Source organism: Saccostrea cucullata, unplaced genomic scaffold (assembly GCF_032062105.1).
Source record: "Saccostrea cucullata isolate Sc308-1 unplaced genomic scaffold, CSIRO_AGI_Scuc_v1 ctg4211, whole genome shotgun sequence".
Lineage (NCBI taxonomy): Eukaryota > Metazoa > Mollusca > Bivalvia > Ostreida > Ostreidae > Saccostrea > Saccostrea cuccullata.
In genome coordinates, this window is record NW_026931461.1 from 1 (window position 1) to 26572 (window position 26572).

General features: G+C 31.3%; 2 long non-coding RNA genes across 3 annotated transcripts; one reads left to right on the plus strand and one right to left on the minus strand.

Annotated features, from left to right (window-relative positions):
- The first annotated feature begins 7636 nt into the window (after positions 1-7636).
- LOC134232659 (uncharacterized) lies at positions 7637-13016 on the plus strand. 2 transcript variants are annotated; one of them, XR_009984821.1, is made up of 5 exons: positions 7637-7798; positions 8179-8238; positions 8574-8645; positions 9463-9590; positions 11183-13016. It is a non-coding gene; the product is annotated as an uncharacterized LOC134232659 (long non-coding RNA). The 2 variants fall into 2 exon arrangements; XR_009984822.1 differs by lacking the exon at positions 8179-8238 and having other exon boundaries at positions 7638-7798.
- A 6882-nt stretch (positions 13017-19898) lies between these two features.
- Positions 19899-23530, minus strand: LOC134232661 (uncharacterized). The gene is made up of 5 exons (XR_009984823.1): positions 23434-23530; positions 22995-23054; positions 22585-22656; positions 21637-21764; positions 19899-20025 (listed from the first exon to the last, which is right to left on the minus strand). It is a non-coding gene; the product is annotated as an uncharacterized LOC134232661 (long non-coding RNA).
- Between the last annotated feature and the right edge of the window lie 3042 nt (positions 23531-26572).

The following is a 26572-nucleotide window of genomic DNA, read 5'->3' on the forward strand; positions in this document are numbered from 1 at the left end:
GATTTTGATACCGAATTCAAGTTTCCTGCATGAATTTTATCACAAAAAGGCAGTTAATACCACCAAAGTGGTTACACAATACATGTAGTTATACAATGATCACATATCAAATAATCCACTATGGACTGACTTATAGGCTTTAGAGCACGGACCTCCTGCTCAAGCGGCCACCTCCACTGACGCCATTTTTAAACCCCCTGTTTTATAAATAAGATAGTTATCAGCAGAATTTAATTTTAAATTTGGTCTTAATTGTAGGTTCTTTTTTTATAAAACAGGTCCTCGAGATAATCGTGGGTAGCAAACCCTTAAAATGTTTGCTGCCCTCCCCCAACTCGTGGTAAGGTGGAAAACATTTTATCCTTACAGTTTCAATACATTTGTTGACAAGATAAGAGGAATAAAAAGAAAAAAAAATGTGTCCTAAAATGTCAAAAAAAGAGTAGGGTCATTTTAGTCGGCCAGTCTGCAGAACACGACCAAACAAACTGAAAGATGACCTTACAAGAAAAATATTACCTTCATTTAATACATTGTACGGACAGTAAAACCTATGTTGCCATTTTACTGACCAAGCTCAGAACTGGTGTACCAAACCATATGTTGGGTGATATATTTTTTTTTACAAAGGACAAAATAGCCGTGTTTCGAGTTATGCTGGAACACCGTTTTTATTCGACTTTTACTCGCGCCTTTACGAAAATGTCCCTCATGGTAACTTCCGGTTTCATGACGTTTTCTCGAAATGTATATACAAAAACCTGAAAAAGCGGAGTAGCATGGTAAATTATAGGAGTTTTGGCTGGAGATATGATTTTTTTTTCTCCCGGCTTGTTCCCGATTGAAAGAACTATCTCCAGGACAGAGGAATTCAGTGCAGTCTCATAGGCATCGGAAGCAAATTGAAAGTGGGGGGGGGGGGGCGAAGATTTTTTCTACCTCCAAAAAAAAACCTGCCAGGAAAAAAAAAGGAAATGTCTATTTCCCGAACACGAAAATCCTATTTCGTGGGGGGGGGGGGGGGGTTCGAAGTCCAGTAACAAAAATTTTCTTCCTAAGTCCACAACTTTCCCCATTTTTAACCTATGGGGGGGGGGGCTAAACTTACGAAGATATGTTCAATGTCTATGGTAAGTATATTTTTGGAAAAAAAGTGGGGGGCTAAGCCCCCCCCGGTTCCGACGCCTATGAGTCTGGCGAGAAAATTGGATCTAGTTCGTCTTTGTGAACTTGCTCACGAACTAAATCTTGAGCGTTGAGGTAACGTTACACCATACATGACTAGGCTACATGTATCTATTTATATTTAATAATGCTGTGAAATTTATGAATAAAATGCCACATAAACTGTCAAAGTTAAATTGTTCAGTGTTAAAATATATTGACTTTTATTTGATTAGTTGCATCAGGGGTCCCTGGGTGTAATATAAAAAAATCTTTTATCATGTTGATAGATATTCTCATGGTGAATATGTAGTCTTCGATACTCAACGCAGATCAGTGTACATTGGACCAGAGAAGGTGATATTGGACCAAGTCAGCCATTCCAAGTTTCTTTATTCTAACTTACTTGTATGATGTGTTGAAATTTTCTCAGCTCTAGAAGTAACTGTCTTCACATGTTTACTGTTTAGTATGGAAGCTACTTCAAGTTATTTGGAAATGTATTAAGTATTTGAATTTGATGTTGTAAAAAAACTTCTATACTACATGTTATATTATTGATATATAGAATAGATTAAATGTTATATAAACCGGACTTAATGACATAAAGAATGAATAACATATTATATACATGTAAAGTGTATCAGATGATATAAAGAATGGACTACATATTATATATAGTGGACGCAATGATATTAAGAATTGACAAGATGGTATATAAAAAGGACTTGTTGACAGTAAAAGATATACTTGTATAAAGAATTGACTTATTGTTATACGTATCCGACTATGTATTATTTAAGGAATGTTTTGAAGTTTTGACAACAGACTTGTTACATAGGCATCGCGCGTCATGAAAAATATGCCTACGTGCAAGTCCTTGTGATTCACACACCAATAATTCACACAGAATTTAAAAAAACATTCCTTAAATTTCGGGTTTGGAAGCATGAAAAATTCACTCAATATCTGAATTTCTTGCTGCCCTATATCGTTATACTTTTACTAACGTCGCTGTAGCCTTTTTTTGACGTCATTTTAACTTATTGTGACGTTGCGTTAAAGCATTTCTCCGTGTATATTTCTACGCGTGAGTATACGAAAATGAGTTTTCAAATCATTTTCACAGTTGGCTTAGTAAAAAAAAAACCACAGCGAATGTTAATATTCTAATTTTTCAGCACATTAAAACTTCTGTACAACATGTCAGGTGCATGTAGGAAGGGCAGGGTCATGATGTGCTTCAGGCAACGGTGAATAGCTTCCGTCTTCATGAAGGTGGCGGCTAAACATGGCTCCCGAATGTGTCTCCATTTAGCCTGGCACCAATGGAACGTGCATCCGTTAATAATAGCATCAGGGAATACCGTTAAAATGGCATTCCAGGCACCTGAAATAAAAATTACAGCATATTAAGTACAGTATGTTTTTCCATGGCTGGGATATATGTCTATCTTATAAAAGCAGATCTTTTTTTAAAATTGAGCCCATTTAGTGCCGAGTATAGAACTACCTTAATTGTAAGCCTCTTTATCTAAGTATTTTTTTTTTTGCCAGTAACTGAAATAAATTGTAAGCCTCTTTATTGAAGATTTTTTTAAGCCCCTTACCAAGCTCAAAGTCCACCATGAACATCTGTACAACTGGCCTTGCTGGAAGAGCTTCAGGTATGGCATTGAAGACCTACAAGAAAATGAAAAAATAATGACAAATTAAACAACATACATATATGTACTATTAGAGTTAAATACACTTTTGAATGGTATATGATTTAGATTTTACCAGCATTACAAGATGAATGAAATAAAAGGAAATAAAAATCTACCTGTACATAATCTACTTCCTACCGTGAAGACATCAGCGCAAATGCAAGATGGGACTGTTGCCCTTGCCATCCCTCTGAACAAACCCATGGAGAGATAGCAACTGTCCTCTGGACTTCAGGAATTCTGGCACAATCTGCAATATAAAATTATGTATATGAAATATTTTATAACATTTTTAGCACACCTTCACACGAAAGGGAAGCTTTGTGTCGGCAGGAACGTTAGAAACTCTAAGAATGAAATCAAAGGGGTTGTTTGTATCTTAAAATTAAAAAAAAAATCATTGCCTAAAGAAGTAATAGATTTAATAAATGATGTTAATTTTACTTTTGGTCTAAATATATCACTCTGAATATTATCTATCTATCTATCTCTCGATACTACTCGCCCTCAAGTTTTGAGTACTATCTGAAATATATGCTACTCTTTAATTAAAATTTTCTTTACTGGTGAGCGCATGTCTTAATCTTCTTGATCAGCTTTGTCTTGCAAATTTCTGAGATGTACTTCTAAGTTAGTAATATTTTTCTGAAAGGAATCTCCCTTCCCTATTAAAACTGTGTCTATATTGAGGAATTAAATGTTTAAACAAATGTAAAGAAATTGATACCAATAACGTCTTTAATAAAATTTATTTTCGAACTTAAAAGCCTATGTGCTAGAGACGAGTCGAGAGTGATAAATTCAGCTGGTATCGTTTACAAGAGAAGAATTCTTAACAGGACAACAGATTGCGTCCTACTTCTGCCGTCTGCATGCCGCTAATCATGGTTAGCGGCCGAAATTCAGGATCACTCCAGGGTTACCCATTGTACTTCCGGTTTGGATATTAATTAATGAGAATAAGAATGATTGTGCTGGGTTACGCTTTTGAATAATTCCCTTGTTATAAAATATTAGAAAAAAATTAACTGTTGTTTTGTGTTAAATAGCAAAATTGGTGGATATCCAAAATATGATCCAAGACGGAATGCGGGATAGAATTTGGACCCCAGATTGGAAACCGGCTATTCGGGGAGATTTTTCTATCTACTTACAAGAAAAAGTAAAAAATATCCTCAAGAAGTAAAGAGATCTTCGAGAAAAAGGAAAACTCCAGAAGGAGTTGGAAGACCTTGACGGAGATAATTTCAAATAAACGTTTGCCAAATTGAGAAGTGTTAATTGATAAGTTATTGCCTCTTGTGCGAAAAACCTTGTTATTGCTACTCCTCCGAAACCGTACACGGTAGAGACACCAAACCTTCACTAATGTCTCATGGGTCTTTAGACGTACCTTCACTGTTTAAGTGCAAAAGGATCTGATGACCCTTTTTATGAGTTACTATCCCTTAACGTCGTTATGCTTACTATGAAACTTTATAACTTGAAAACTATAAGTCGTAGAAGCATGGGGTCAATTGCATTGTGATCTTTGACCTTGAATATTTTAAGGTGAAAGGTCAATGCATCTAGGGATGGACACAACCAGACTTGCTTCGGATGCTGGATCTGAATTATATTTTTATTTTCAAGTAACTATAAGCCCTACCTGAACCAAACTTGCATGGATGATGCATCATGGGATGGATACTACCAGACTTGCTACGGATGCCGAATCTGACCTATATTTTCATTCTAAAATAACTATGAGCACCACCTGAACCAAACTTTCATGGATGATGCATCTTGGGATGAACACTACCAGACTTGCTTCGGATGCTGGATCTGACCTACATTTTTATTCCCTGGTAACTATAAGCCCTACCTGAACCAAACATGCATGGCTGATGCATCTAGGGATGGACACTACCAGATTTGCTTTGGATGCTGAATCTGAACTACATTTTCTTTCATTCCCAAGACACTATAAGCCCTGCCTGAAACAAATTTGCATGGATGATGCATCTAGAGATGTACACTACAAGACTTGCTTCGGATTCTGGATCTGACCTACATTTTTATTCCCTAGTAATTATAAGCCCTACCTGAACCAAACTGATCAAATTTTATTCACATACAAATTTTCATGTTGCTTTACTAATATCTAGCTTAAAACATGAATCAAATTCAATCATTTGAAAGCTGTTGCATGATGCTCAGGTGACCTATTAGGCCAATGGGCCTTTTGTTATGTTTATGATGAGATTTTCATGTGCTTATATGTATTGAATGCAACGTTGAAAGCATTTTTATGGCATCATTTAGCCTATAATAAAATTTATTTAGAAAATGAACATGCACATGTATTTCGTTCTTTTACTTAAATCAGTTTTTATGTCCTGGTATTTCATCAAAGTCGTAGGATATGGGAATTTTGTTCTAACAAGAGCTGGGTTTAAATAATTTAACTAGAAATCCTTGGATATCCCAGGAAGTCCTCTTTTCATATGTCAGGATTCTCAGGAATAAATCATGATGAGAGAATATCATAAGAATTCTTTGGATGTCTTGCAAATTCCTGAGATGTACTTCTAAGTTAGGAATATTTTCTGCAAGGGATCTCCCTTCCCTATTAAAACTGTGTCTATATTGAGGAATTAAATGTTTAAACAAATGTAAAGAAATTGATACCCTCACCCAAAATTAATTAAAGTGGCTTTTGGGCGATTGTGGTCAGAATATAAAAATTCAGAAAAAACAAATCTAAATCTAAAGGTAGCAGAAGGTTTACGGAGTTCCTAGAAACAGAATTTGCTCCACCTAAAGTATCAAATACAGTGACTCCCAAAATGCCCGAAGCAGCATATCTGATCAGTTCTAGCGGTGATGCCTTGTCTACTGCAGTGTCCATTCCAAACTCGGTGTTTCTGGAAAACCAGAATCTGACCAAGGAGACAATATTAAAGTCCGAGTCGACTGAAACAATAACTAACATGCAGACGCTGAACATAAAGTGAGAAGATGTAATAAAGCAAAACAGGGTGCTACATGACATACTGAAATCAACAAATCAATTTGTCAAACGCACTAAACGGAGAGAGAACTACAGGGAAACTAAATGTACAAAATTAGAAAAACCAGATGGCACATCTAAACAATGTTTTAAATTCGAAGATTCTGATTGGCTGAGAGAAATCACGTGATCAGATTTGATTGGTTGAGGGGATAAGTGGGTCAACTGAGTGCAGTGCTAACCCTAACCCTAACCCCCTAACCCTAACCCCCCTAACCCTAACCCTAACCCTAACCCCTAACCCTAACCCTAACCCTAACCCTAACCCCCTAACCCTAACCCTAACCCTAACCCTAACCCTAACCCTAACCCCCCCCCTAACCCTAACCCTAACCCTAACCCTAACTAACCCTAAGCCCCCTAACCCTAACTAACCCTAACCCCTAACCCTAACCCTAACCCCCCTAACTAACCCTAACCTATTCCCCTTAAATACGGGGTGGGTTTACATGGGTACGTAGGTACTACTTTTTTTTTGTTTTTATGCTGACTATACAGGTAAAAAATGCGCCGTGTGCAAAAAACATTACAAGAATGTGATTATGACGTCACGCTTCACAGTCTAGACAGTCCTATAACCGGTTTGAACTGGTTTTACTGAAAACAAAACAAACAAGACAGATTTTGATTTTTTTCAATTTTTATTCAAATGAAAAAAATATACATACAATTTACATTTTCTGTTTGTTCTTCTTCTGTCCCTTTTCTTCTGGTCAGGGATAGTTTCCCTTTGATCCTTTAGTTCTCTTGGACCATCTCTCTTTTTTTCCTTTTTCTCTTTTTTGTCTAAACCTTTTTTCACCCTCCCTTTTTTGAGTCTGGTGGACTCTCCTTTCTTTTTCTTGATACTTCCCTTTCTCCAGTTTTTGTATTTCTTTCACTAACTGGTGTAATCTTTTTCCTTCCTTTACATGGCGAATCTTTTCCATCACTTCTTTTCTAAACTCACCTATATCATTATGATCATAATCTCATGTCATAAAAGCTTCTTTCATTTGATTTAGGATAAGGCACAAATAACTTCTCCTTCATCTACATCTAAAAGATCCTGTGTTTCTGGTACATCTTTTAATCTCTCCTTTGTATTTTCCTCTGCCATATTTTACTTCTGTGTTGAGTTAAAAGTAATCACACAGAATGATCTCATTATTCAGCTCTGGTTTATATATATACATGGATTTTATTTTTTAGGGCCGTGTGCAAAAAATACCTTTTACCTACGTTTTCTTATATATACCTGTATGCATCACCTATAAAGTGCCGTGTGCAAAAAACTGAGGGTCGTGTGCAAAAGAAATATACCTTTTACCTGTGTTTTCTTATATACCTGTTTGCATCCTCTGTAAAGTGCCGTGTGCAAAAAAAAAACTTACCTATGCATTGTGACGTCATCCACTGTATAAATACAATGTGATTATGACGTCACACTTTTTCATTTACAGTCTAGACAGCCTAGTCTAGCCAGCCTAACCAGTTTGAACTGAATTTTTTTTACTGAAAGACAATAACAAATAACACACAATACAAAAAACATGTGTGTGTTATGTCTGTCAAGTTATAACACCAGGTCACTTTTTTAAAAAACTTAGAATTTCTTTTTAAATTTTTTAAACTTTTTTTAAAATTAACTTTAAATTTTTTAACTTTTAACTTTTTTAAAATAACTTTAAATTTTTTTTTTCTTATTAATTTTTTTTTGGTAAACTCCCCTTATAGTTTTTAAGAAATAAAATAAAAAAAATCATGTAATACTACATCAGTGTTATGTTATTGTATGACTTCATCTTTTATACAGTCGGGTTCGGGGTTTCGGGCAGCCATGGCGAATTTCGGCAAGATTTTACCCCAGTGAAAAAGGCTTGTAATCCACAGTGTAGGTCGTTTAAAGTTGTTTCACATTGTTTATGATTGTGATTATGTTATCGCTCACCTATATGTTTAATGTCAGCTATGCTAAATAACCCATTTCTGTGTAATTTGAGAGAATGTTTTGACATGTGGTTAAAGTATGGCGTGCTATTCATGTTATCATTTAAAAAGTCGATCCTAAATAAATCTGTCTTAAAAAATACATTTTACGAATGACATTTAATATGATTGATTAGAGTATAGGTATCCATATATAAGAGATATTATTTTGCATTACATTTAAACATGTTTTTCTGTCCTGTTTGTCTGTCAATTGTTGCTTTACTTCCTTTGTAAAATGAGGTTAAATTGAGTATCACTGAATATTGTATGCTTTTTTTTCAGGATCAACTAAGATGTTGTTTCACTGGATTATTTAATTGGGCATATAATTGGATAATTCTGGTAAGTTTGTCTTTGTTTTGTTTACATTTCCTAAGGTCATCTTTGCATTTAATCATAATTATGTAAAGTTCTGTTTTGAATGTAAATACTATATTTATCCTCATTTCATGTGATTTACACGTGTATAACCTGCATGTAACACAGAGTGCATTTAATATGTCTCTATGATGGGTCATTCTATGATTGAATTTAAATCAGAAAAATATTCACTAAATTTCGGTAAAATACATGGTATCTTTTACATTTCTGTCCCTTTTGTCTGTAAATTATTGCTTTACTTACATTGTAAAATGAGGTTAATTGTGTATCACTGAATATTGTATGATTTTTTTCAGGATCAACTGAGATGTTATTTCACTGGATTATTTAATGGATAGACTTATTGGGCATATATTTGGATATCTCTGGTAAGTTTGTCTTGTTTTTTAGATTGTTTAAATTTCCTATGATGGCCATCTTTGCATTTAAGCATGATTATATGGTTAATTTAATTACTGTGTAATACTTATGTGATCTGTTGTCTCTAACTTACATTCATATAAGCACACCCTTATTTAACCTAAAATATATTAACACATGATTAAGGGATCTTCAGAATATTAATAAGTCCTTTTGTATAAATTATATGATTTAATTTCATAATTCATTATGTATGTTACCCATGGCCATGGAATTCAGACTTACTAAATGGTGATCAAAGAGATATTAATTAGGAATCTAATAAGAGAAAAGGAGGAATTTACAAAAGATTAATCCTAAGTTATTTACTTTTTGTTTTGATTCTAAATATGTGGGATATATGGCATACATATATTTTCATTTTCACTTTTGTTTCTTAGTAATGAGCTTTTCAAAAAATTAAGGACTACATGTTGTACTGTGATGATGCTAAAAAAGATGTATTTTTCTGTATGCAGTACTGACAGATATTAAACAAAATTGAATCTGCTGTTAATAAAAAATCTTTTAGTGTCTAAATAATTAATTTGATAATCATTTTATTTGTGATATCAATACAGTAATTGTGCTTTTTTTTATTATCTAAAGATAACATGATGAACTTTTCTCATCTGGAGTTAATGTTAAAAACAATTTGTTTTGAGATTAAAAACAAACATTTTCATGAACTTTTTTGGCATTGTACATGTTTGTTCAATTTTTAAACATGCATTGTTTCACACAGTACTCTGTCATATTAACAAAATGGTTTTATTTTCTATACAGTCCTCAACCTGGAAGATATGTATTGTTCCTAACCATCTATAATCCATTCTCTATGAAGTTCAGACTGTCTGCTCTTCCTTTGGAAATACACAGTTAGTCAACCAACATAGAAACACACAAACTTGAAGGTAAAGTTTCAATGAGATACAATTGTAATATATATTTATTTATTATTTTATTTTTTTTTTTACATATGCATGTTTATAATTTTGAATTGATATGTAAATGATATATTTAAATAAAAAGGGCTTGGTGGTCATGGTCATTTTTTAGACTATATTGATCTCCTTTAGAAGAAGAAGAAGAGCTCCATTTCAATATATATACAAAAATGCATGATCAAATTTTGAAACTAAAATGTATGAAAGTTTTCTTTGCCAAATGATAGTTAACAGCTGAAGATAGCATATCTATAGAATAAGTTAAATATGGCTAATTTGTAACCCCCCCCCCCCCCCCAGCTTCCTTAATATCATAGTTGGTAAAGATAGCAAGTTTTGACTCCAATTGCTGATGAATTCTGAATTTCCCATTTAATATTAACATTATATCACAGGGAAAGAATACTATAATGTAGCACATCAGGATGACCAGAAAAGAAATCTTAATGACCCTCTTAACTATGTATAAAGACTGTAACCTTATAACTGATGTAAGATAATCTGATTGTGTGGAATTAAAATTCCCTGGTGTTTCTACTACCCAAGATCTTCTTATGAGTGCATGGGACTGTTGTAAACCTTCTCCTGTTTATAAAAAATATACCTTGGAGCATGACACTTTATTCATAAAAGGTACTTTCAATATCATTTCTATGAGTTTTTGTTCTTTCTTTTTAATAATCTAGTGTTATATCTCATTTAAACCCATTAATATGTATGCTTCCAAAATCTTAGATCTGTCTGTATAGTTTTTTCAGCTCTTTGAACACAAATACCCTGATTCAATCTTTTGAGGTAAACATGATAGAGACATCATAGATGATTATCAGAGTGTGTATCACAATCTTAACCATAAGGTCAATTTAAATGGTCTAAGGCACAACAAATGAAAGTGAAAACTTTTTTTTTATTAGAATACATAATTTTGTAATAAACAAATACTGGAAAAGTTACTCTCATAATAAGCCTTAATGTCCTCCAAGAATTCAGTTTGGACTTCCTCCATTAATCCTTGTATCTTCTCCAATGGTTTTGTGGGCTAAAATTCATGTGTCTTTAACAACATTTTTTTTCTGACAACTGTTTTCTCTTATCATCTATAAACTTGACTTCTTCTCTAGTCAAAGGTCTTTCAGGGTAATCCAAGTAATTCTTACCCTCTTTTGGTAATAAATGGTTATATTTCTCATTGGCTTCTTCTGCAATCAAGGGTCTTTCTATGTAATCTCTGACAACATTAGGATCACCCTTCTCTGGACTTAATTGATTATATTCTTGTTGAGAAATGATCTCAATAGTGCCATCTTTTTTTATTTTAACTGGTATACCTCTGTCTATATCTTTCTCTGAAAGAACTCTCTTTCCAAACTGAATTTTACTCATTCCTTTACTCTTTTCTTTACTGGAGGTGTTACCCATGGTTAATATGAAAAAGTCAAAATCTTATGTTACAACTTGTATTTATACCCTTTTTGTCTATATTTAGAATTCCATCAAGCTTATATTATATAACAATTTTTTTTTTTTTTCAACTAAGACCTTTTTTTTATATTTTTCAGGATTCTCTAGTGAGGGCTTATGGAAATGATCTATGTCTACTCTCAGAATGGTGAAAGACTATCAGATTATGCAAAGACTAACAGAATATCCTCTCTTGGAACACTGAAACAAGAAAATCAAACAGGAGATGGATGGAGGATTTAAGAAGCACATAGATAAATATGATTTCCAACGAATTTAACCAGTATTATCATAGACTGTGGTTTACAGGATGACAAAGTAACAGGATTGTATCTTTTTACTGTCAGACACTGACTATGGATAAGATGTACCCATTTATTAAACTGAGATCTAGTCAAATCAAGTACAATTGTATTGAAAATATGATTTTCTGATAGCATGAACTCTTTAAAAATTAATTCTCACAGACCTCAAAGTATCTGAATGTGACTTTTATTTTTACCAATTTCTATTGAAGACTGTTGTTATGTATGAGAAGTATACATTTAAACCTTTTATTTTTCATCTTATTTCTATAACCCCCTAGAAATTACACAGATATTCAGATGCTGGATTTAATATTATTATTTAACTTTCCTGGAATGGTAAATATATTTTGTTTGTGTATGTATCATTTTTTAATTTTGAATTTAAAATTGGTCTCAATAAGACCCCCAATAAAGATGCAAGTGTCCCATAATCTGTGGTTTAATAATATCTTGAATATCTTTATCATATCATATTCATCATACTAATTACATATTGAATGTTTGTAGGAATACACTTTGTTGTTTAGGACACTTTGTCAAGGTCAAAGCATAAGATTATTGAGATGACTTCTTTGACAATAATTTGTAACTTACAAACTTCACATCATAAGTACACAGATGAAGAATCAAAAAGATATTTCTATAGATTTTTTGGATCATTTACTCCTGGGTAAAAGTTAGTTACTAACTGAGATTACTGATTTGAATCCTGTAATGCAATAACTTAAACATTGTGTGATAACTTATAGACTTTATAAAAATTAGGTGCAAATTCTTAGGAAAGGATTGAAATGTAAATCATATGCACTATGTTCAAGGATGTTTAAAGACTATTACTATGTAATACCTTAGAATTCTGTAAAAAATTTATTATCACTGCGTAGATAAAGACTGGTTGGAATAATTTATGTTTTGAAATAAGGTTTAGGGAAAAAAGTCAAGAATGTGGATATGACTTTTATTCAAATGGTGCAGTTCAGCAACTCTGGTGATTTACATACCTTCAGTCATAAATACATGTAGATAGGTATTGGGAAGACTCCTCTAGATTTTGAAATTTTTAAATCAAAAGTATAGAATTTAAGTTTGAAAGATTAAATGGCAGCATATCATTTGCTTGTGAATTAAAAAATAAATCCAAACATATACATCTTTGGATGATAATTGTAGAATTTTATCAATTCCTGGAGTTCAGTCTTGATATCATCCTTTAATGTCCTTAAAATTTTAATGACTGTCTTTTAGTTTTAGTTGAATTAGTTTCTTTTCTAAATGTGAAAATGACATCATCCAAAGAAGTTCTTCATCTGCATGTTATATGAAGAAGACAATTTTCATCACAGTGACAGAGATTGTTTTGTTAAACATATTGCATTGATGCACAAATATACTTTTAGATTTTTAATAGCTAGAGTTCATATTTCTTAATATGGAATGCTAAGTACTGTTGATTTCAATTTTTTGTGAACAAAGACATACTAGTAGAAAAAAAAATGTACATGATGTGTTAGAAAAGCATGTGTAAACCTGATGACTTTATAATTGCTGATTAAATCAATTATGAGTTTCATCTTTGTTACATTGTAAACATTTCTAAGTAGTGCACACATCAGAAAACACTTAAAATTCTACAGTCCTATCTGAGCATCAGGGTTTAACACAACAATTCCAAATGATTTTTGGACGCTTTTTATGTATCAATAAAAAAGACAAAACAGAATGTTTGTTCACAGATGTTCCAATGGAAAACAACCACAAAGAAATGATTTGATATGTTCTCTATGTGATTCATGTAAAATGTATTTTAAAATTGTATCCTAACATTTATCTTTTGCATAAATACATTTTTTGTGGAGAATTTCTCATAACTTTGAAAAAAGTAGTCTTATTGTATAATATGGTTAACTTAAAATTTTGTAGACTTAAAAGTTGTACATGATGTGTTACACATCTTACATATGTAACCATTTCATTTCAGGGCATTCAGCATATATTGTGGTTTTGTCTTAAATTTGTTTGTTCATGTAATCAATAATTTGAGAATACTCAACTCAAATTAGGTAATGCATGAGAGAATAGGTAAGAAAATCAGGTTTAAGAAATGATTTTTACTATTTATAAGGGGTTAGTCTATATATTGAATCTATAAGTACATTTAGTCTATACACTTAAGGTATTTGTTTATGAAATAAACTTGCATTTGAGCATTTTTAGACAATTGTAAACATTACTTTAACCAGTTTAAAAAATGATTAGATTCACTGTTAGCATGTAATTCCTTGTAAAATAAATGAGAAAACAAACAATTTTATTTGAGTCAGTTTTTTTTTTTTTTTAAATGTAAATAAGAAGCATTGGAAGTTGGGAATATTTCACAAAGTTGATTGAGCATAATTCTCACTAGGACAGTAGGAGTATAATGATTTAAGCATTAAAGAAACCATTTCATATTTCAATATACAAACCATGTTTAGTCAAGCAGTATATAGTTTACTCTTGCCAAAAAGTAAATGGTATCTCTATTCAGGGTCAATCCAAAGGTAAAAAAGAAATGAAAAAATATATTTCTCTTTATGTATCAAACATGTAGGTATTATTGCCATAAATTCACTGTATTCATTTTTAGTCCTCTTTCTATGTATGAATAGCTCTGATTTAGGCAATCAAAATACAAAAAGCAAATGAGTTATGTCAAATGATGAAGGTATACACCATAAATTAACATGGACAGAGAATTCTGAGTTTCCCTCAAATATGGCCGCCAAGTGATGTGAAATAAAAACAAAATGTGGATTCATCTATTAGGATTGAGACTTGTACATATTATGAATGATGGGTACTATGACATTAAGAATGACATGAAAGAAATAAGTTTGATTCAATTATATAAACAGTTCTTAATCCATACAGTCAAAATGGAGGGCATATATTTTTCTTTATAGGCATAAAGTAACAAACACTCACCCAATCCATCAAAATTTTACTTTTTGAAGAAAAGGAACCCTACTTACTTTGTTGAGTTGACATTCAAATTTTTTGTTTGACAGGTAGACTAATAGTTTCTGACTAGTATAATGAGAACTTTATATTTAAGGGTCATCAGATTGTTCTGATATTTTGGTTAAGATATCTGCATGACATCAATTAATACAAAGGGATAAAAGCTTTTCCAGGTTTCCTCTTTACTCAGATTAGATTGTGTCTTGTTAATATATCCAACATATAAGATACTCATCAAAGTCAAACAAAGGTAAATAAATGACCTTATTAAGTTTTTAGTCAAAAGGTCAAAGAGATGTGGACATCTTGTTTAATTGGACAATTGTTTAGTTAATATTCACCAAACTTCATGGATAGGTTAATTAAACAAACTTCATATATTTTGATTTTCAGGTCAAAGATCAGCACAATTTTTGCTATACCATTGTTGTCCATGAATATCTTAACACCTCTATTGACTTTTCAGGTTAAAGGTCAATGCATTCCTGCTACAGTAAAACTTCATTATAAGGATCTCGTAGTGATATTCTTTATTTGTAAGGAATAAGGTAATTATAAAATCTCCTACTCTTTCTATAATATGTCACTGAATGTGCTCCTTTATTTTAGAGAGTTTTACAAGCAAATCATATACTGACTTTCAATCCTTCAAAATACAATTTATATTGAATCTTGAGATTCAGACTTTCAGACTTTTAGGCTTTCAGACTCTCAGGCTTTCAATCTTTAAAAACTTTCAAGCTGGAGGACTGAGTATTTTAATATTTATTTTGTAAGTCTTGTCTTTTATGTCATTATGATTAATCCTTAGTAATTCAAACTTTTCATGTTTGTAAAACTATAGTGTGAAAGTACAGTGTTTGTGTAATCTTCTTAATATTTATCTAAAATTACTGCTTTTAATACAGTCAAATTTAATTTGTGATGATCAAAATTTCCAAATTACCTGACCTGTACATATTTAAAGTTTCAATATCATACACTCTTGAATATCCTTAAATATCAATATATTGATTAAGCATTTGCTATCAACCATACACTTGTTAACCTAAGGAAGGCTCTTACCATAAGTTAAACTCATGGAATTCTTCAAGCAATTTTGAAGAATTTCTGTTATAAAGGATGCTAAAGACACCCATAAATTTCCTAGAAGTAATAATTGTTAAAACTACATATCCACATTAAATTGGGGAACATTTGAAGAACCCTTTTCCTTTATAAAAATGTTCCCCAATTTAATGTGGATATGTAGTTTTAACAATTATTACTTCTAGGAAATTTATGGGTCTTTTGTCTTTAGCATCCTTTATAACAGAAATTCTTCAAAATTGCTTGAAGAATTCCATGAGTTTAACTTATGGTAAGAGCCTTCCTTAGGTTAACAAGTGTATGGTTGATAGCAAATGCTTAATCAATATATTGATATTTAAGGATATTCAAGAGTGTATGATATTGAAACTTTAAATATGTACAGGTCAGGTAATTTGGAAATTTTGATCATCACAAATTAAATTTGACTGTATTAAAAGCAGTAATTTTAGATAAATATTAAGAAGATTACACAAACACTGTACTTTCACACTATAGTTTTACAAACATGAAAAGTTTGAATTACTAAGGATTCATCATAATGACATAAAAGACAAGACTTACAAAATAAATATTAAAATACTCAGTCCTCCAGCTTGAAAGTTTTTAAAGATTGAAAGCCTGAGAGTCTGAAAGCCTAAAAGTCTGAAAGTCTGAATCTCAAGATTCAATATAAATTGTATTTTGAAGGATTGAAAGTCAGTATATGATTTGCTTGTAAAACTCTCTAAAATAAAGGAGCACATTCAGTGACATATTATAGAAAGAGTAGGAGATTTTATAATTACCTTATTCCTTACAAATAAAGAATATCACTACGAGATCCTTATAATGAAGTTTTACTGTAGCAGGAATGCATTGACCTTTAACCTGAAAAGTCAATAGAGGTGTTAAGATATTCATGGACAACAATGGTATAGCAAAAATTGTGCTGATCTTTGACCTGAAAATCAAAATATATGAAGTTTGTTTAATTAACCTATCCATGAAGTTTGGTGAATATTAACTAAACAATTGTCCAATTAAACAAGATGTCCACATCTCTTTGACCTTTTGACTAAAAACTTAATAAGGTCATTTATTTACCTTTGTTTGACTTTGATGAGTATCTTATATGTTGGATATATTAACAAGACACAATCTAATCTGAGTAAAGAGGAAACCTGGAAAAGCTTTTATCCCTTTGTATGAACAAATTAATTGATGTCATGCAGATATCTTAACCAAAATATCAGAACAATCTGATGACCCTTAAATATAAAGTTCTCATTATACTAGTCAGAAACTATTAGTCTACCTGTCAAACAAAAAATTTGAATGTCAACTCAACAAAGTAAGTAGGGTTCCTTTTCTTCAAAAAGTAAAATTTTGATGGATTGGGTGAGTGTTTGTTACTTTATGCCTATAAAGAAAAATATATGCCCTCCATTTTGACTGTATGGATTAAGAACTGTTTATATAATTGAATCAAACTTATTTCTTTCATGTCATTCTTAATGTCATAGTACCCATCATTCATAATATGTACAAGTCTCAATCCTAATAGATGAATCCACATTTTGTTTTTATTTCACATCACTTGGCGGCCATATTTGAGGGAAACTCAGAATTCTCTGTCCATGTTAATTTATGGTGTATACCTTCATCATTTGACATAACTCATTTGCTTTTTGTATTTTGATTGCCTAAATCAGAGCTATTCATACATAGAAAGAGGACTAAAAATGAATACAGTGAATTTATGGCAATAATACCTACATGTTTGATACATAAAGAGAAATATATTTTTTCATTTCTTTTTTACCTTTGGATTGACCCTGAATAGAGATACCATTTACTTTTTGGCAAGAGTAAACTATATACTGCTTGACTAAACATGGTTTGTATATTGAAATATGAAATGGTTTCTTTAATGCTTAAATCATTATACTCCTACTGTCCTAGTGAGAATTATGCTCAATCAACTTTGTGAAATATTCCCAACTTCCAATGCTTCTTATTTACATTCAAAAAAAAAAAAAAAAAAAAAAACTGACTCAAATAAAATTGTTTGTTTTCTCATTTATTTTACAAGGAATTACATGCTAACAGTGAATCTAATCATTTTTTAAACTGGTTAAAGTAATGTTTACAATTGTCTAAAAATGCTCAAATGCAAGTTTATTTCATAAACAAATACCTTAAGTGTATAGACTAAATGTACTTATAGATTCAATATATAGACTAACCCCTTATAAATAGTAAAAATCATTTCTTAAACCTGATTTTCTTACCTATTCTCTCATGCATTACCTAATTTGAGTTGAGTATTCTCAAATTATTGATTACATGAACAAACAAATTTAAGACAAAACCACAATATATGCTGAATGCCCTGAAATGAAATGGTTACATATGTAAGATGTGTAACACATCATGTACAACTTTTAAGTCTACAAAATTTTAAGTTAACCATATTATACAATAAGACTACTTTTTTCAAAGTTATGAGAAATTCTCCACAAAAAATGTATTTATGCAAAAGATAAATGTTAGGATACAATTTTAAAATACATTTTACATGAATCACATAGAGAACATATCAAATCATTTCTTTGTGGTTGTTTTCCATTGGAACATCTGTGAACAAACATTCTGTTTTGTCTTTTTTATTGATACATAAAAAGCGTCCAAAAATCATTTGGAATTGTTGTGTTAAACCCTGATACTCAGAATTTTAAGTGTTTTCTGATGTGTGCACTACTTAGAAATGTTTACAATGTAACAAAGATGAAACTCATAATTGATTTAATCAGCAATTATAAAGTCATCAGGTTTACACATGCTTTTCTAACACATCATGTACATTTTTTTTTCTACTAGTATGTCTTTGTTCACAAAAAATTGAAATCAACAGTACTTAGCATTCAATATTAAGAAATATGAACTCTAGCTATTAAAAATCTAAAAGTATATTTGTGCATCAATGCAATATGTTTAACAAAACAATCTCTGTCACTGTGATGAAAATTGTCTTCTTCATATAACATGCAGATGAAGAACTTCTTTGGATGATGTCATTTTCACATTTAGAAAAGAAACTAATTCAACTAAAACTAAAAGACAGTCATTAAAATTTTAAGGACATTAAAGGATGATATCAAGACTGAACTCCAGGAATTGATAAAATTCTACAATTATCATCCAAAGATGTATATGTTTGGATTTATTTTTTAATTCACAAGCAAATGATATGCTGCCATTTAATCTTTCAAACTTAAATTCTATACTTTTGATTTAAAAATTTCAAAATCTAGAGGAGTCTTCCCAATACCTATCTACATGTATTTATGACTGAAGGTATGTAAATCACCAGAGTTGCTGAACTGCACCATTTGAATAAAAGTCATATCCACATTCTTGACTTTTTTTTCTTATTTCAAAACATAAATTATTCCAACCAGTCTTTATCTACGCAGTGATAATAAATTTTTTACAGAATTCTAAGGTATTACATAGTAATAGTCTTTAAACATCCTTGAACATAGTGCATATGATTTACATTTCAATCCTTTCCTAAGAATTTGCACCTAATTTTTATAAAGTCTATAAGTTATCACACAATGTTTAAGTTATTGCATTACAGGATTCAAATCAGTAATCTCAGTTAGTAACTAACTTTTACCCAGGAGTAAATGATCCAAAAAATCTATAGAAATATCTTATTGATTCTTCATCTGTGTACTTATGATGTGAAGTTTGTAAGTTACAAATTATTGTCAAAGAAGTCATCTCAATAATCTTATGCTTTGACCTTGACAAAGTGTCCTAAACAACAAAGTGTATTCCTACAAACATTCAATATGTAATTAGTATGATGAATATGATATGATAAAGATATTCAAGATATTATTAAACCACAGATTATGGGACACTTGCATCTTTATTGGGGGTCTTATTGAGACCAATTTTAAATTCAAAATTAAAAAATGATACATACACAAACAAAATATATTTACCATTCCAGGAAAGTTAAATAATAATATTAAATCCAGCATCTGAATATCTGTGTAATTTCTAGGGGGTTATAGAAATAAGATGAAAAATAAAAGGTTTAAATGTATACTTCTCATACATAACAACAGTCTTCAATAGAAATTGGTAAAAATAAAAGTCACATTCAGATACTTTGAGGTCTGTGAGAATTAATTTTTAAAGAGTTCATGCTATCAGAAAATCATATTTTCAATACAATTGTACTTGATTTGACTAGATCTCAGTTTAATAAATGGGTACATCTTATCCATAGTCAGTGTCTGACAGTAAAAAGATACAATCCTGTTACTTTGTCATCCTGTAAACCACAGTCTATGATAATACTGATTAAATTCGTTGGAAATCATATTTATCTATGTGCTTCTTTAATCCTCCATCCACCTCCAGTTTGATTTTCTTGTTTCAGTGTTCCAAGAGAGGATATTCTGTTAGTCTTTGCATAATCTGATAGTCTTTCACCATTCTGAGAGTAGACATAGATCATTTCCATAAGCCCTCACTAGAGAATCCTGAAAAAAAAAAAAAAAAAAAGAAGTCTTAGTTGAAAAAAAAAAAATTGTTATACAATATAAGCTTGATGGAATTCTAAATATAGACAAAAAGGGTATAAATACAAGTTGTAACATAAGATTTTGACTTTTTCATATTAACCATGGGTAACACCTCCAGTAAAGAAAAGAGTAAAGGAATGAGTAAAATTCAGTTTGGAAAGAGAGTTCTTTCAGAGAAAGATATAGACAGAGGTATACCAGTTAAAATAAAAAAAGATGGCACTATTGAGATCATTTCTCAACAAGAATATAATCAATTAAGTCCAGAGAAGGGGTGATCCTAATGTTGTCAGAGATTACATAGAAAGACCCTTGACTGCAGAAGAAGCCAATGAAGAATATAACCATTTATTACCAAAAGAGGGTAAGAATTACTTGGATTACCCTGAAAGACCTTTGACTAGAGAAGAAGTCAAGTTTATAGATGATAAGAGAAAACAGTTGTCAGAAAAAAAAATGTTGTTAAAGACACATGAATTTTAGCCCACAAAACCATTGGAGAAGATACAAGGATTAATGGAGGAAGTCCAAACTGAATTCTTGGAGGACATTAAGGCTTATTATGAGAGTAACTTTTCCAGTATTTGTTTATTACAAAATTATGTATTCTAATAAAAAAAAAAAAGTTTTCACTTTCATTTGTTGTGCCTTAGACCATTTAAATTGACCTTATGGTTAAGATTGTGATACACACTCTGATAATCATCTATGATGTCTCTATCATGTTTACCTCAAAAGATTGAATCAGGGTATTTGTGTTCAAAGAGCTGAAAAAACTATACAGACAGATCTAAGATTTTGGAAGCATACATATTAATGGGTTTAAATGAGATATAACACTAGATTATTAAAAAGAAAGAACAAAAACTCATAGAAATGATATTGAAAGTACCTTTTATGAATAAAGTGTCATGCTCCAAGGTATATTTTTTATAAACAGGAGAAGGTTTACAACAGTCCCATGCACTCATAAGAAGATCTTGGGTAGTAGAAACACCAGGGAATTTTAATTCCACACAATCAGATTATCTTACATCAGTTATAAGGTTACAGTCTTTATACATAGTTAAGAGGGTCATTAAGATTTCTTTTCTGGTCATCCTGATGTGCTACATTATAGTATTCTTTCCCTGTGATATAATGTTAATATTAAATGGGAAATTCAGAATTCATCAGCAATTGGAGTCAAAACTTGCTATCTTTACCAACTATGATATTAAGGAAGCTTGGGGGGGGGGGGGGGGGGGGGGTTACAAATTAGCCATATTTAACTTATTCTATAGATATGCTATCTTCAGCTGTTAACTATCATTTGGCAAAGAAAACTTTCATACATTTTAGTTTCAAAATTTGATCATGCATTTTTGTATATATATATTGAAATGGAGCTCTTCTTCTTCTTCTAAAGGAGATCAATATAGTCTTAACATGACCATGACCATCAACCCCTCTTTATTTAAATATATCATTTACATATCAATTCAAAAATATAAACATGCATATGTAAAAAAAAAAATAATAAAATAATAAATAAATATATATTACAATTGTATCTCATTGAAACTTTACCTTCAAGTTTGTGTGTTTCTATGTTGGTTGACTAACTGTGTATTTCCAAAGGAAGAGCAGACAGTCTGAACTTCATAGAGAATGGATTATAGATGGTTAGGAACAAAACATATCTTCCAGGTTGAGGACTGTATAGAAAATAAAACCATTTTGTTAATATGACAGAGTACTGTGTGAAACAATGCATGTTTAAAAATTGAACAAACATGTACAATGCCAAAAAAGTTCATGAAAATGTTTGTTTTTAATCTCAAAACAAATTGTTTTTAACATTAACTCCAGATGAGAAAAGTTCATCATGTTATCTTTAGATAATAAAAAAAAAAGCACAATTACTGTATTGATATCACAAATAAAATGATTATCAAATTAATTATTTAGACACTAAAAGATTTTTTATTAACAGCAGATTCAATTTTGTTTAATATCTGTCAGTACTGCATACAGAAAAATACATCTTTTTTAGCATCATCACAGTACAACATGTAGTCCTTAATTTTTTGAAAAGCTCATTACTAAGAAACAAAAGTGAAAATGAAAATATATGTATGCCATATATCCCACATATTTAGAATCAAAACAAAAAGTAAATAACTTAGGATTAATCTTTTGTAAATTCCTCCTTTTCTCTTATTAGATTCCTAATTAATATCTCTTTGATCACCATTTAGTAAGTCTGAATTCCATGGCCATGGGTAACATACATAATGAATTATGAAATTAAATCATATAATTTATACAAAAGGTCTTATTAATATTCTGAAGTTCCCTTAATCATGTGTTAATATATTTTAGGTTAAATAAGGGTGTGCTTATATGAATGTAAGTTAGAGACAACAGATCACATAAGTATTACACAGTAATTAAATTAACCATATAATCATGCTTAAATGCAAAGATGACCATCATAGGAAATGTATAAACAATTAAAAAACAAGACAAACTTACCAGAGATATTCAACTATATGCCCAATTAGTCTATCCATTAAATAATCCAGTGAAATAACATCTCGGCTGATCCTGAAAAAAAATCATACAATTCAGTGATACACAATTAACCTCATTTTACAATGTAAGTAAAGCAATAATTTACAGACAAAAGGGACAGAAATGTAAAAGATACCATGTATTTTACCAAAATTTAGTGAATATTTTTCTGATTTAAATTCAATCATAGAATGACCCATCATAGAAATATTAAATGTACTCTGAGTTACATGCAGGTTATACATGTACAAGTGTAAATCACATGAAATGAGGATAAATATAGTATTTACATTCAAAACAGAACTTTACATAATTATGATTAAATGCAAAGATGACATTAGGAAATGTAAACAAAACAAAGACAAACTTACCAGAATTATCCAATTATATGCCCAATTAAATAATCCAGTGAAACAACATCTTAGCTGATCCTGAAAAAAAGCATACAATATTCAGTGATACTCAATTTAACCTCATTTTACAAAGGAAGTAAAGCAACAATTGACAGACAAACAGGACAGAAAAACATGTTTAAATGTAATGCAAAATAATATCTCTTATATATGGATACCTATACTCTAATCAATCATATTAAATGTCATTCGTAAAATGTATTTTTTAAGACAGATTTATTTAGGATCGACTTTTTAAATGATAACATGAATAGCACGCCATACTTTAACCACATGTCAAAACATTCTCTCAAATTACACAGAAATGGGTTATTTAGCATAGCTGACATTAAACATATAGGTGAGCGATAACATAATCACAATCATAAACAATGTGAAACAACTTTAAACGACCTACACTGTGGATTACAAGCCTTTTTCACTGGGGTAAAATCTTGCCGAAATTCGCCATGGCTGCCCGAAACCCCGAACCCGACTGTATAAAAGATGAAGTCATACAATAACATAACACTGATGTAGTATTACATGATTTTTTTTTATTTTATTTCTTAAAAACTATAAGGGGAGTTTACCAAAAAAAAAAAAAAAAAAATAAGAAAAAAAAAATTTAAAGTTATTTTAAAAAAGTTAAAAGTTAAAAAATTTAAAGTTAATTTTAAAAAAAGTTTAAAAAATTTAAAAAGAAATTCTAAGTTTTTTAAAAAAGTGACCTGGTGTTATAACTTGACAGACATAACACACACATGTTTTTTGTATTGTGTGTTATTTGTTATTGTCTTTCAGTAAAAAATTCAGTTCAAACTGGTTAGGCTGGCTAGACTAGGCTGTCTAGACTGTAAATGAAAAAGTGTGACGTCATAATCACATTGTATTTATACAGTGGATGACGTCACAATGCATAGGTAAGTTTTTTGCACACGGCACTTTACAGAGGATGCAAACAGGTATATATAAGAAAACACAGGTAAAAGGTATATTTCTTTTGCACACGACCCTCAGTTTTTTGCACACGGCACTTTATAGGGGATGCAAACAGGTATATATAAGAAAACGTAGGTAAAACGTATTGATGCACAGGGCCCTAAAAAATATCCAGTATATATATAAACCAGAGCTGGAATAATGAGGATCATTCTGTGTGATTACTTTTAACTGGACACAGGTAAAATATGGCAGAGGAAAATACAAAGGAATTCTGTACCAGAAACACAGGATCTTTTAGATCTAGATGAAAGAATTATTTGTGCCTTATCCTAAATAAAAAGAAAGCTTTTGACAGAGATTAATGATCTATAATGAAAGGAAGATATGACCATTTTAGAAAAGAAGTGATGGAAAAGATTCGCCAACAAGGAAGGAAGACACACCAGTTAGTGAAAGAAAACTGAGAAAAAACTGGAAAAAAATGGAAAAAGGAAAACCCAGATTTCATTAGGGACCCACCAGACCAAACCTTTAGTGAAAAAAAGACAGAAGAAAGAGAAAAGGAAGAAGAAAAAAGAGAGAGATTCCAGGCCCCAAACTACACAAGAGGAAACTATCCCTGACCAGAAAAGGGACAGAAAGAAGAAGAAACAGAAAATGTAAATTGTATGTATTGTATTTTCATTCTGAATAAAAATTGAATAAAAATCAAAATCTGTGTTTGTGTTTTGTTTTTTGTTTCTTGTCTTTCAGTAAAACCAGTTCAAACCGGTTATAGGACTGTCTAGACTGTGAAGCGTGACGTCATAATCACATTCTTGTAATGTTTTTTGCACACGGCGCATTTTTACCTGTATAGTCAGCATAAAAAAAAAAACGTAGTACCTACGTACCCATGTAAACACAGTGTAAACACTAGGGGTATTTAGGGTTAGTTAGGGTTAGGGGGATAGGGTTAGGGGGTTAGGGTTAGGGTTAGGGTTAGGGGGTTAGGGTTAGGGTTAGGGTTAGGGTTAGGGTTAGGGTTAGGGTTAGGGTTAGGGGTTAGGGTTAGGGTTAGGGTTAGGGTTAGGGGTTAGGGTTAGGGGTTAGGGTTAGGGTTAGGGTTAGGGTTAGGTTAGGGTTAGGGTTAGGGTTAGGGTTAGGTTTAGGTTAGGGTTAGGGTTAGGGTTAGGGTTAGGGTTAGGGCTAGGGGGTTAGGGTTAGCACTGCACTCAGTTGACCCATTTATCCCCTCACCAATCAAATCTGATCACGTGATTTCTCTCAGCCAATCATGCTTATAATTTCCTTGTTTGTATTATTTTATTATTGAATTCTTTCTGCATTCAGTCTACAATTCATCTTATATTTTCAATATAAGAATCTAATTAAAATAGATATAAAAATTCTTATTATGTCCTTTTAAGATCTCCTTATTTTTTATTCTAAATGATTTTATTTTATATATACTTTTAAGTATGAAATATTTATTTCACTGATAAATGCAATCAAAGAATAGAAATGGGAATAGACCTATACGCGGCTGACCTGAGGTCCTTGGGGCCAAAGCGCTGGCTAACAGATGCCGTTATAGATCTTGTTGCAAGGCAATAAATGTTTATAATTAAAAAAAAACAAACGAGTGTTGAACATGACATATTTTCACTATAAGTTCCCACAAAATAGGATGCATGTAATTTAGACAACTGTAAATGAAATTAAAAGATTTTTTAAAGAAATCTTATTAATTGAAAGATTTTTTAAAGAAATCTTATTCACGCAAGTCAACTTTTAGAAGATTGTCAGGTAAATTCAAGGCTGGAAATGTGTTTATGATTCCCAGTTTGCACCGAAGCTAATTGCCAGTTGTGAGTTGGGTTTTCAGAATTATTTATTCTGAACAACACGAGTTTGAATTATTTTGCCTCTCTTATATTTCTGTTTAAATACGTTTTGTGAAGTTTTCTGAAAATTATAGAATACTTTCCCTAACTAAGGCATATTTCTTTCTATATATATTTTACATTTTTAATGACCCTCAAGGAGAGTTTCATATGTTTTAATTTCTCCTCTATTGAGAATCACCATCTTGTAACACCTCTCCTCTAAACACTACAAAACAATCGGTAAAAAACGAACACCACCGAATTTTGTAGTTATATTTTTTTATTAGCAAACAAAGACCTTTAGATTTTTCTGGATGAAATACGTAGCCGTTGAGGACGTGCTCACACGGGCTAGTTATAGGATTGTGGATGGAAGCATCTTTCTAGTACCAAGCAGTAACATGTACTTATTTAACTTAAGTTTTCAATACGTTTTTGAGTTTCCTTGCAGTTATTATCTTTATAGTTAATTTGTTTTCGCAAACACCTTCAGGGACCCTATAGTAAAAGGATGCTGAGCACTTCAAGCAATCAATTCGTCGACCGAGCTTATAGATGAAAGGTGACTCCCTTATAAGATCTGTTGATGCAAGCAAAGAAGGCAAAAGACAACCGATTAGCAGAAAAAAAATTAAATCCTACAGGACTAAGCATGCTGTTCAGACACAAGAGCTTTTTAATTTCCTCAGAACAAAGACAGAGGAAAGCTTCCATCAAATGAAAGATTTCGAGTTCGTACAATCT